This window comes from Pinus tabuliformis, chromosome 6, assembly GCF_031772625.1.
Source record: "Pinus tabuliformis cultivar Carrire ecotype Pingquan chromosome 6, CPIR1, whole genome shotgun sequence".
Classification (NCBI taxonomy): domain Eukaryota; kingdom Viridiplantae; phylum Streptophyta; class Pinopsida; order Pinales; family Pinaceae; genus Pinus; species Pinus tabuliformis.
Window position 1 is genome coordinate 523422530 of NC_142292.1, and position 13826 is coordinate 523436355.

Below are 13826 nucleotides of genomic sequence, written 5' to 3' on the forward strand. Positions count from 1 at the left end.
GAACTACAGGAATTAGAGATGCTTGATAGAAAAGGTACAATATTGGAAGTAAAAAGGGTCCTCACCAAGAGGAATTTAATGTTAAACCTTGAAGATAAGTGCCAAACCATGCAACTAGCCATAGACAAGTTCATGGTTAAGTTTGAAATTTTGAGGCAAAAGGGTTTACCAAATCCCTTGGTAATAAACGATAAGTTAATGCCACATGAGGACTACAATAGAAAAATCAGAGAAGTGGCTAGAGATCAAGTGAATACTTCATCCATGAATGGGATGCCTACTCACAAGGTCTTATACAAAACTTTTGAGAATTTGTTTTACCTCCAGCATGAGGTAAAACACCTTTTTGTGAATAAGCCTACTTTTACCAAGTATACAGAGGTAGATGAGATTTACAGGAAGATGATAAATATCCAATTACCAGATGTTGAAACATGGGAGAAATTAAATGACTTACTGTAGAAATACACAGTCAAAATGTAAAAATATACAGTAAGATTAAAAAACCACAGTAAAAGGATAACAACAGGCCAGCTGGATGAAAGTGTATCAAGTGTATGTGTATCAATTGAAAGGTCAAAGTAAATAGAACATCCAGCGTGAAGAACAAAAAACAAAGCAGAGATTAAAAGGCAAAATATCAAAGATTAAAGACAACACAACCTAATAAACAGTGACAACAAACAAACAGTTTAATATCTGTCTCTATCTTCTTCCATGAAGATATTTCTTTCTCCTAGATTAATTCCCAAGGTAGTTTGGGATATTTTGTAAATTATTTTTGTATAAATACTTCATTATTCGAAGTATTGAGTGTGGATTACTATACATTTGTAGAGTTATTTTGATCAAAAACCTAACGGTTATTGTACCATTTTTCAAGTCAGTAGATTGGACCAAGTAATAAAGAGATTGCATTATAGGATTCATGTGTTGAGCAATTCCAGTGAAGTAATTTCTTTGTCAAATTTTTTCATTTTCTCATGTATTTTACAAACTTAAATGTTATCTAAAGTTGAATGAATTAACTGGAAATTTATCTCAGAATTTGTTTAAGTACACTATGTTTTGAACAGTTGATCATTTCTATGTTTTCCTTTGATATCCGGATTTGAGAATCTTTAATTGCTCTCCCATCCCGGTTGACCTCTTTCACTTTCTTCATAATTCGGCCTAAGGAACCCTTAATTGCTCCCTGGATCTTATTAGAAACCACTTCACCATCCAGCCTTTGAGATCTGTAGTAACTCAACTATATTTCCCTGTACACATTGTTTTAAGAATTTGATCCAGTGTTGTTTGTTTGACATTCGACTCCATAGCCCAATGTTAAAAACACCCCTTTTTTCATCTAAGTGATCCCACCACTAAATCCAAATCAAAACCCAAGTACAATCATAACTAGCCTAAAATCAATTAACTAAAACAAAGTTAAATCATAAAGAGAGAGCCCTCTCTAAGCATTAGGAAGGCTAGATCCTAATCTCCAAAGTAGGTTTGTGGTTACCTCTATCATTTCTTTCTCTAACAACTTCAAAGAAATTTTGGAGTGATAACATATTTGCGACCATACTGGGGACTTTGATCCTCAGTGTAATAAAACTTTAAGGAAACCTTAAATTTCATCTTGAGCCCCTTAAGGTCATTTTTAGAAGTTGTTCTTGAAAAGTTTCATAAAAACAATTAAAAGTTAAAATTCTGGCTCCCAAAAAGACTCACTATACCAGGGCAAATCCAAATCCAAACCCTGCTACAATAGTTGATGACCCTGACAGAATTTTAAGAAAACCAAAAAAGGTAGAAACTCAAGCAGGTAGTAGCTAGTTAGTTAAAGAAAATTCACTCCCCAAGGAAATATCAACTTTAGAGGAAATTCCATCTGATTTGTCATTTGAACTCTCATTGTTTAGAACTAAATCAGAAAATGCAATTCATGAAACTATGGTAGATCCTAATTTTATTCAATTCATTGAGTCAAAAAAGGTGCCTATACATCCAAATTTAGATAAACTTGTGTTGGACACTTTTGATAAGTTAGCAGCTTTAACATCTACATTGATAAGCCATATAGATGATGCTTACCTTCAACAATCAGTTGAAATAGTTGCCCTTATTGATGTTGCCTCTGAAATTTTTGCACAATCTTCAATTACTGTAAATACACATTCATTTACTACCACCTCACCAATAATATCCACCACAATCCATTCCTTTAACTTTAAACATGGTTATGCGTTAGCTATATATGAGGTTCACAAACAGTATAGCCTAAGAAGTAAAAAGAACAATGAAACTCCCACTAAAAGATCAATCCAAACCCAAACTAAAAAGATAACAGAAGCTCCTGTCACCAAAGTTTTACAAATCCTCCCTAGGGGAACTCAAGAGACTTCTAGCCCAAAAATTGTAGATATAACTTCATCTAAAACTCAAACTGAAATTGTTACTGAAATCATTCCAAATAGGAGTAATCAAAACAAAACAACTGAAACACAGACTGAAATGCCAAGTACTGAAAAACAAGATAAAAGCACACAGACCACATTTGTTAAGGAATATATCATCCAATCAAGCAAAACTCAACTACCTTTCAACATCAAGACTGAAATAGCAAAATTGAAAATATCAGTTCCTTTGACCAAGCTAGTAAAAAATGAATCCTATAGATCACAGATCACTGAAACATTAAATATAGGTGAAGGAGAGGATGTTGTGAATTTGAATGATGATCAACCTGAATTATTGTTTGGTCCTGAATTAAATGGTACTCATTAGCAAGGGGGAATCCCTCCTTTCTACATTAGTCTAAACATTCATGACAAAATATTACATAATGCTATGCTAGACTTAGGGGCATCCCATAACTTAATGCGAAAAGAAATCATGGAGAGACTAAACTTAGATATCACCATACCATATAAGGACTTATTTTCCTTTGACTCTAGCCAAGTTAAATGCCTTGGATTGATTAAGGATTTATGTATAACTCTAGTCCAATGCCCAACAAAGAGTATTGTGATGAACATAGTAGTTGTTGACATCCCACCCAAATATGGAATGTTGTTATCTCGCTCATGGGGAGAAAAATTGCAGGGATCTTTATAGTTAGATATGTCATATGCCACCATATCTATTTCTGGTCAATAAATAAAACTTTATAGAGAGACCTTGATGAAATACATGGTGAGTAGTGAAAAAAACCACAAAATTTCCCTATATAATCCATGCATTCCGATATGGACTCTTTCATCTTGTACAATTCAGAACATGACAACAATCAAATCACAACTGTAGAAGAAAAATACAAAGCCCCTTATAGTGGAAACATTTTTCATGAGTCCCTATGGCATCTATATTTTGATGGATCTATGAATATAATAGGAGCAGTGTTATCGGGAAATCTAGTGTCTATGCAGAGCTGCTAGTCCCACTAAGGCTGGTAGCTACCTTAGAAACAAACAAACTAAAACCACTTTCGTTTTCCTTTATGAGAGGTAGATAAGAGGGGAAAGAAGGAAACCAACCTCTGTCTTGCGTTTGGTTCCTTGCTTGATTCCTCTCCCTTCTGATAGATCTTTGCCACTCGCTTCCTCATCTACCCAGCTTCAAAGAGTTCCTGTGGATTCAAAGCAGCATAATACTATCCAAGAATAGAGATCTACTATCATAAACAATATAGGACCAGATATATATTGACCACACAAATGCATATGTCATCAATAATATAAGAATGTGAAGGAAAACTTGAATAGCTTTATTAATAATCAAGAAAATAAAAGAGGATTACAACCAATTGTTCTGACCCAGCATCATCCTCTCAGCAAGAAGCCCTTCTTCACCTCATGAAAAGCTTAGATCACCCAACACTATGATGTTACAACAAGAAACCAATAGCACTTCCTTACAACATGCAAAATTCCAGCCTCTAGATATTTGGGATGAGGGATCCATATATAGATGTTTTCAAGGGGGATGAGTCAGCTTCTGGGATCTGACTAGTGTCCTCTCTTTGATAGTTCTTGATTCCACTTGGAGAATACTGATTTCTTACTCATCCCTGGTCGAATTCAGAGAGGCAAGTGTCACAAGAGAAGTTTCTGGAAGATTCCATGATCCTCCACCTCACAGATTGACCTTGCCATTTTTCCACTCTCGCCCATCGCACCCCATAGAAGGGATTTTCAGTATGCATCGCATGTCCAGTGTGTATTTAGGTGGGATGCAGCGCACTTTGACCATGGAGCAGGTGAGATGGTCCAGTTTTGACCAGTTCTGAGTAGTTTTTCATGGAGAACTTCTGGGAGAAGATGTAATCAGTTGACCTTGTTCTTTTAGAGGTTGGAACAACACTTTTAGGGACTTAAGAGCCCTTATTTTATGGACATTTATGATTGGGGTTGCAGTTCCCAAAAATGTCTATAACAGTTGCCCCCTAAAGCATGAGGTCGTTAATCTGTTGATGTCGGGTGAAATGCTTTATCATGAGGATCCGAATTTTTTTCAAGCTAGAAGGTGACCTGTAATAAGATACAATACAATACATTATCTTCATAATATTTTCATGATCTAGCTGAGGCGGGCATTCCCATGCTCAGCTTTATAAATTCATTTTCATGTACATAAGACAGACAATCGTCTGAGTGTAGACTTATGATTCCGGTAGAGCCATCATCCCTTGGATTGGATGATTATCTGTGCAACAATGATGTACATTTGATGTCTTTATTTTCCTGAATATATATTGTAGCCCGAATGGATGAAACTAGATCCGGGGTCTTCAATCTCGTTCGATCTTCACTCAAAGTACAAGTCTATCCATGTGAGAGATATTCTGGAGTCGAACATGGAAAGACATTGCCTGATTACCAACCAATGATGTAAGCTGTTAATAGGCGCGAGAGGAATCATCGATAATGATGATGACCCTCAAGGTACTACAGTACAATTCATGTGGTGTGAATAAGGGACATGGTGTCGAACACCACGCAAAATCTTTCGGTCGAAGGCCATTGATGTAAACTTGTCACTGGAAGTGAGAAACTTGCCATTGAGGCATGCAAGCTTCAAAGTACTGAAAGGGTTGTTCCTATATCGACTTCCTGGATAATGAGCTGATGTCGACAAGAAGCGATCCGTCATAGGAGGGCCTTAGTGAATCCCACATCAATGACACAGAACGGAGCAAATGATTTTAATGGAGGTGAAAACGATCTGATGATATAAGGTTCAGGTTGGCGGTCATGAAAGAATGGAGCGTGAATGTATTGCAGCGGATGAGACACAGGTGAATTCTCTGAGTGACTTCTCTTGAACATATCGGCGACACTGACATGATGGATTGGTAGCGTTAACCCCAAATATGGATGGTGTGATGGAACAATGGTGATATGACCAGTGAACGGAACAACCCAACCCGACTCGGATGTGGAGTGAAAGTGTCATGTTCAAGAGCGACTTGCTACCAATAAAGTTCCTTCAAGTTTTCTTCCCAATTTTTCCCCATTCATTGCTGACCAATACCTCTTTATTTATTTCATGCTTGAGGAGGATAACATATGCTTGTTCTATAATTCACCCTTCGGGCAAACCCATCGCTATGTTTTAACGAGCCTAGCGATAGTGAAACTCGTTCTTGTCTGTATGGACAAGTTTGTCGCTATTCGGTTTTAACGACAAAGATAACTCGTCCCGTTTTAATTTTAGAGAGTCTGAAAAAGGGACGTAAAGAAAACTCCAATAATCCTTTTTCATCATATAATCCATTAAGTCCGAAAAAGTATAAAACAATACAAAAGGGATGACTTTTCGGTACTTTTAACGAGCCGAACAAAACAAGCGCTCGATCTTTTTGTGTAATAATACCTCAGGTCCAAAAGGATTAAAATCTAAATGAGGGATAGCACTTCCGGTCTCTTTAACGAGATGGAGAGGCCAATCGCTTGGCAATATTTTCATATTTTACGAGTCAATTGAAAAGAGCTTAAAGGAGACTCGTTTTTTGAGGAACGAGTGATAAATTTGGGTAGCAGCTAATTCCAGGCTTAACTTCAGGCTCCGTCTATAAGCTTATAAAATGAACAAATATAGAAAAGTAAACAAACACTCGATGGTTTACTCGAGTGATATAGAAAGGTGTGATGCATGCTGGCTTGGCCTTTAGCCAGTCAGCATGCATCCCACCTAGAACAATGCTGGGGGTGTGATGGGCGCAAAGAGGGAAATTTATGCACAGTTTTTCATGGAAATGTTTTCCTGTTTTCACCAAATCCGGATCCTGACTCTCCTTTTGTTTGTTTTCAGAGATTCATTGGAGTAAAATGACTGTTACATGGCGAGAACGTGAGCATGAAGAAGAGGACATGTTTGCTTTACATGATTCGGTTACGGTAAATGCACTGCGGAACTGTGACTTGTTCAAGTTTTTCCGCATCTCTTGCATGAGGCAACAAATCAACTTGTTGCAATATTTTCTCGATGCATGGGATCCTACCACCCAGGTGTTCCAGATTAGGGGCAAGTCCATCCCCTTTACTGTCGTGGACATCTATTTTTTGACCGGCTTATCGAGGTAGGGTGCCCCTATCTCATTATCAGGTTCGACTCGTGGGGGTGAATCTGTGAGAGATTACATTCGCAGGTATTGCAGAGAGGGATCTCAGTCGAGTAAGGATGGCAAGATCAATATCCGAGATGTCACTGACAGGTCCTTGAGGACCATTCTGTTCACTTTTTCTAGACTGGCTGGTAGTGCGGCACTTCACGTGGCCAACAGGTCTTATATGCAGTACGCCTTGGAATGCCTTGAACCAAAGGTGTTCAACTGGTGTGATGTAGTACTCTCTGTGATAAAAGAACAATTGACCAAGGTGAAAAACAAAATATTGAAGAACTTTGGATATGGTTCTATTTTGACCACTTTTGCCTTGGAAAAGATCCCGCTGATGCAGCCGCAGCATGTTTCACTTGGTTTACCTCCACCGACTGAGCCACAGATGCAGAGATGGGTTGACCTTATGGCCAGACATGCTGGCTAGTCCTAGGTTTCCTTTTTTGATACCTTTTTCGAGTGGTTCAACCATCAGGAGATGGTTTTTTCCGAGTATCCATATGCCGGTATGGATTTCCGGGGTGATCCGGATTTGGTATTGCCTGCTGGCGAGTAGTGGGGTGTCATTAATAAATTCTTTGACCATATCTCTGTTTCTCGTTTCTTTTTATAATGTTCTTGTGCTTTCTTCTATCAGTACTAATCAAAACTCATGTGCTCATGCAGATGTTGGACCAGTTCGGCCAGTAGTACGCCTGAGAGTGCCAGCTGCTGCTCTAGCAGGAGAGGCTGGTTGAAGGGCTATCCTTCACGACCTTGATGTGGTCAAGACTCTTTCAGCATTGCAGGATCAGGTCGAAGGCCTCACTCTTGGTATTCTGGACGTGAGGACTGATGAGCTGCCCCTGAGGTTGCAGCGACATACTACCAGCGTGCCGAGTCAATGGACTAGGCTTTTACACATGATTGCACAGGTAGTGACTTGTTATCACTAGCATCATTAGACTAGGGTGCCCCCTAGCATTTTGAGTTTTGGGTCATATCGCCATAAATATCTCAACCGAAACAGATGTTGTAGAGAATATTTATGTTGGAAAATGTTGTTCTCCTTCAAAACTGGAAATATATAACACTCTTTTTCGCGAATTCAGAGATGTATTTGCTTGGTCATATGATGAAATGCCAGGCATTGACTCGAGTATAGTTGAACATGAAATAAATATGTATCCAAATGTCAAACCAGTAAGACAACGGCTACAGCAGGTGCACCCCAAGAAAGCCACTGCCATCAAAGCAGAAGTTGAGAAACTTCTCCATGCTGGTTTTATTTACCCAGTTCCTCTAACCGATTGGGTATTGAACATTGTTCCTGTAATGAAAAACAAGGAACGATTAGAGTGTGCGTCGATTATAGGGATGTAAATCAAGCTTGTCCAAAGGACAACTACCCTACACCCTTTATTGACAAGATAATTGATGAATGCGTAAGATGTGAAATCTTTTCATTTATGGATGGATTCTCCGGGTATAATCAAATAAATATCCGCCCACAAGACCAGTCAAAGACTGCATTTATTTGTCTGTGGGGAACATTTGTGTATCACAAGTTACCCTTTGGTTTAAAGAATGCAGGGGAAACATTTCAGAGGGCAATGAATTATGCCTTCCATGACATCAAAAAAAAATTTCAACCATACCTTGACGATCTTCCAGCTCATTCGCGAAAGTGGACCGATCATCCACAGCATTTGAGAGCGATATTTCTGCATTGCCGACACTACAAGATACAGCTCAACCCACACAAATGTGTGTTCTGTGTCAGTTCTGGTCGTTTACTTGGCTTTGTAGTCTCAAAGGATGGGATTTGTCTCGACCCTTGTAAGGTTCAGGCAATCATAAATTTGCCTCCACCTTCAAATTTGCTTCAGATTCAGAAACTCCAAGGGAAAGAAAACTTTCTGAGGAGGTACATTCCAAATTACGCCGAACTTGCTAAAGGTTATACACATCTATTGAAAAAAGAAGTACCCTTTGTCTGGGATTAGGTCACGCAAGCTTCCTTTGATGCTTTAAAAGACTCCCTAATGAAAGCATCATTAATGTACGCTCATGATTATCAAAAAGACTTTAACCTATATCTAATTGCAGCAAATACAACCATCGCAATGGTTTTAGTTCAAGAAGATAAGGGAATTGAGCATCCTATATATTATTTGAGTAGAAACTTAAATGATACAGAAAGCAAGTATTCCTATGTTTAAAAGCTGTCTCTAGTAGCTGTTCAAGTGATACAAAGATTTCGACACTACGTCCTCTTTCGAAAAACTACCATTTTATCAGATTGCAACCCCATGACTTATATATTGTCGCCACAGTTGCTGGGGGGCAAATATTCAAAATGGATAGCAATTCTTCAAGAGTTTGATCTGGAATTTGTAAAATCCAAATCAAAGAAATCCCTGGTATTCGCAGAATTACTATGCGATCTCCCATCGTTGTCCAACGATGAAGCATCCGAAGAAACCATCGTGGATGAATCTTTGTTTATGATATCTTCAAGCAATCCATGGTATGGAGATATAATCATCTATCTCCAAACCCAAAAATATAGGTCTAATACCTCTCGCTTAGAACAAAAACGTATTCGATAACAATCAAAATACTACATGATCGTCGGTGATACACTTTACCGTCATGGTGTCGATACAATTATGAGAAGGTGCCTCACCCATGAGGAGGCCGAAAAAGTCCTGAATGATTATCATTCAGGTGTCTGTGGGGGGCAACAATCTGGTTACGGTACGGAGCAAAATTTTTTACGAGCAGGATACTTTTGGCCAACAATGTTAAAATATTGCATAACCGCAGTCAGAAGTTGCCATGCATGTCAAATTTTCGATAGCAAAACCAGAAAACCACCTGCGCCCCCTGCAACCGATAGTTACAGTTATGTCGTTCGCCAAATTGGGCATTGATTTCATGACATGTAACCCCACCTCCACCGGGGGGCATTGGTATATCATAGTCGCAGTAGACTATTTTACCAAATGGGCCGAGGCGATGCCTACATTAGACAATACCGGCGAAACAACTGCCCTTTTCTTTTTCAATCATGTAGTCGCCAGATTCGGCGTTCCATAGGCCATAGTCACAGATCATGGATCGCATTTTCGAAATCACATGATGGTTGAATTGGCTGCCAAATTAGGGTTTTCCCACGACAGCTCTACTCCATATTACCCACAGGCCAATGGACAAGTTGAAGAAATCAACAAAGTCCTGAAGCGGATGCTGCAAAGGATGATTGGAGTCCACAAAAGGAGTTGGCACCTAATCCTGTACTCAGCCTTGTGGGCATACCGAATGTCAGTAAGGAATGCAACCGGGTTTACACCCTTTCAACTGGTGTACGACCTAGAAGCAATCTTACCAGTTCAGTGTGAAATCTCGTCCCTCAAACTCGCAGTCGACCTTCTCCCCGGAACTTCAGAAGAGGAAGCTCGTTTCTTGGAACTAATCCAATTGGATGAAACCCGTCATGATGCCTCTTTGGCTAACGAAGCCCATAAGAAATGAGTCAAGGCGTAGTTTGACAAAAATGTCAAACCCCGTGTCTTCTCAGAAGGTGACTTGGTCTTATTTTATGACCAGGAGTCCGATAAATTGGGAGCAGGTAAATTCAAGTCTTTGTGGATGGGCCCCTATATTGTTAAGCGTGCATCAGCAAAAGGAGCTTACGAGTTAATGGATTATGATGGGATTCCACTGGCGCAACCCCGTAACGAGTTGTACCTTAAGTGTTAATACGCATGATTCAGTGTAGTAACCCATATGCTTTTGTTATATTTTTGTTTTCGCTAAGGGTAATTGTTTTGGTCAAGTAATCTACTTTTTACATTTGTCGCAGATGTCGAACCTATTGGAATCTTTTGTTGGATATGCCAATGGAGTGAGTCGTAGTTCACGGAACCTATCTTCTATGACCTGGGCCATTTTTGATCCAAGCGGTGAGTTAGTAAGTTTCAGAGGGGTATGTATTGGTCGGTCAACGAATAACATCGCTGAATATAGTGCGTTGATAGAACTTCTCACTGATGCCATCACACATGGCATAAGCCGACTTGTCGTCAGGCTAGACTCACAGATCGTCATACTACAACTCACTGGTATCTACTTCGTCCGAAATCCAGCTATCTATCGCATGTTGCTAAGGGTTAAGATTTTGGAAAGGCAATTTGATTTTATTCAATATCAACATATTTCCAGAAACTTAAACACATTAACAGATTCATTGGCAAATTATGTGTTAGATAGACATTTGCAACATTTATAAGAAGAAGCATTTCATCAGTATTTGCATCAGGATCATGTAGCTTAACCAAAATAAAACTCCGAAAATCAAATATATATATATATATATATATATATATATATATAGATATATATATATATATAACTGTTTATGGTTTACACATAATGTTTTGTAACCAAGACAAAATTGGTCAAATGACCCAAAAATCAAAATGCTACGGGGCACCCTAGTCTAATGATGCTGGTGATAACAAGTCACCGCCTGTGTAATCATGCGTAAAAGCCTAGTCCATCGACTCGACACGACGGTAATATGTCGCTGCAACCTCAGGGGCAGCTCATCAGTCCTCACGTCCGGAATACCAAGAGTGAGGCCTTCGACCTGATCCTGCAATGCCGAAAGAGTCTCGACCACATTAAGGTCGCGAAGGATAGCCCTTCCCATAACCTCTCTTGCTGGAGAGGCAACTGGCACTCTCAGGCGTACTATTGACCGAACTGGTCCAACATCTGCATGAGCACATGAGTTTTGATTAGTCCTGATAGAAGAAAGCACAAAAACATTATAAAAAGAAACGATAAACAGAGATATGGTCAGACAATTTACCAATGACACCCCACTGCTCGCCAGCAGGCAGTACCAAATCCGGATCACCCCGTAAATCCATACCGGCATATGGATACTCGGAAAAAACCATCTCTTGACGGTTGAACCACTCGAAAAAGGTATCAGAAAAGGAAACCTGGGACTGACTAGCATGTCTGGCCATAAGGTCGACCCATATTTGCATCTGTGGCTCAGTCGGTGGAGGTAAACCAAGTGAAACATACTGCGGCTGCATCAGCGAGATCTTTTCCAAGGCAAAAGCGGTCAAAATAGAACCATATCCAAAGTTCTTCAATCTTTCCTTTTTCACCTTGGTCAGTTGTTCTTTCATCACAGAGAGTACTACATCACACCAATTGAACACCTTTGGTTCAAGGCATTCCAAGGCGTACTGCATATAAGACCTGTTGGCCACGTGAAGTGCCGCACTACCAGCCAGTCTAGCAAAAGTGAACAGAATGGTGCTCAGGGACCTGTCAGTGACATCTCGGATATTGATCTTGCCATCCTTACTTGGCTGAGATCCCTATCTACAATACCTGCGAATGTAATCTGTCACAGATTCACCCCCACGGGCCGAACCTGATAATGAGATATGGGCACCTCGCCTCGATAAGCCGGTCAAAAAATAGATGTCCATGATAGTCAAGGGGATGGACTTGCCCCTAATCTGGAACACTTAGGTGGTAGGATCCCATGCATCAAGAAAATATTGCAACAAGTTGATTTGTTGCCTCATGCAAGAGATGCGAAAAAACTTGAACAAGCCACAGTTCCGCAGTGCATTTACCATAACCAGATCATGTAAAGCAAGCATGTCCTCTTCTTCATGCTCACGTTCTTGCCATGTAATAGGCATTTTGCTCCAATGAATCTCTAAAAACAAACAAAAGGAGAGTCAGGATCCTGGTTTGGTGAAAATAGGAAAAAATTTCCATGAAAAACTGTGCATAAATTTCCCTCTTTGCGCCCATTGCACCCCCAGTAGTGTTCTAGGTGGGATGCATGCTGACTGGCCAATGGCCAAGCCAGCATGCATCACATCTTTCGATATAGAAGAGGTTCGATGGAGCCAGGGCGAGTTTTTCAAACCTTAGAGGCTCAGAAAATCTAGAAAACATGCTCAAAATTCAAAAAGGAAAGAATGAAACTAAAGAGCTCAGGTTTAGCTCCTACCTGGTCCAGACGGCGCCGAGAATCGTCCACAAAATCTCCCGAAATCAACTGGTAAAAATCAAGGGGGAAAGCACCTCGAAAGCTCCAACAAACCAAAGTTCAAATGAAATGGTAAAATGAGAGGTTAAAAGCACTTTTAAATTACTTTTCACATAATTCAAGTAAAATATTAGTGTTTTTAACTCATTTTTCAAACATATATTGTTCGTTTCTAACTAGTTTGATGAAGCAATTGAGCAGGCAGTACAACCTTTGAAGCAACAAAGTTTTCAATGGTAAAGATAATCAATGACCATCATATCGAGCAGTTTTAACGTAGAATTCAAACTCGTTAAAAAATAAACATAAGCAATGAGCAAACGTTCCCCAGCGGGGTCGCCATTTCGTTATCGAGAAATCTAGTGTCTATACAAAGCTGCTAGTCCCACTAAGGCTGGTAGCTACCTTAGAAACAAACAAACTAAAACCACTTTCGTTTTCATTTATGAGAAGTAGATAAGAGGGGAAAGAAGGAAACCAACCTCTGTCTTGCGCTTGGTTCCTTGCTTGATTCCTCTCCCTTCTGATAGATCTTTGCCACTCGCTTCCTCGTCTACCCGGCTTCAAAGAGTACCTATAGAATCAAAGCAGCATAATACTATCCAAGAACATATATCTACTATCATAAACAATATAGGACCAGATATATATTGACCACACAAATGCATATATCATCAATCATATAAGAATGTGGAGGAAAACTTGAATAACTTTATTAATAATCAAGAAAAGAAAATAGGATTACAACCAATTGTTCTGACCCAGCATCATCCTCTCAGCAAGAAGCCCTTCTTCACCTCATGAAAAGCTTAGATCACCCAACACTATGATGTTACAAGAAGAAACCAACATCACTTTCTTACAAGATGCAAAATTCCAGCCTCTGGATCTCTGGGATGAGGGATCCATATATAGATGTTTGCAAGGGGATGAGTCAGCTTCTGGGATCCGACTAGTGTCCTCTCTCTGATAGTTCTTGATTCCACTTGGAGAATACTGATTTCTTACTCATCCTTGGTCGAATTCAGAGAGGCAAGTGTCATAGGAGAAGTTTCTAGAAGATTACATGATCCTCCACCTCACAGATTGACCTTGCCATTTGTCCACTCTCACCCATCGCACCCCATAGAAGGGCTTTTCAGTATA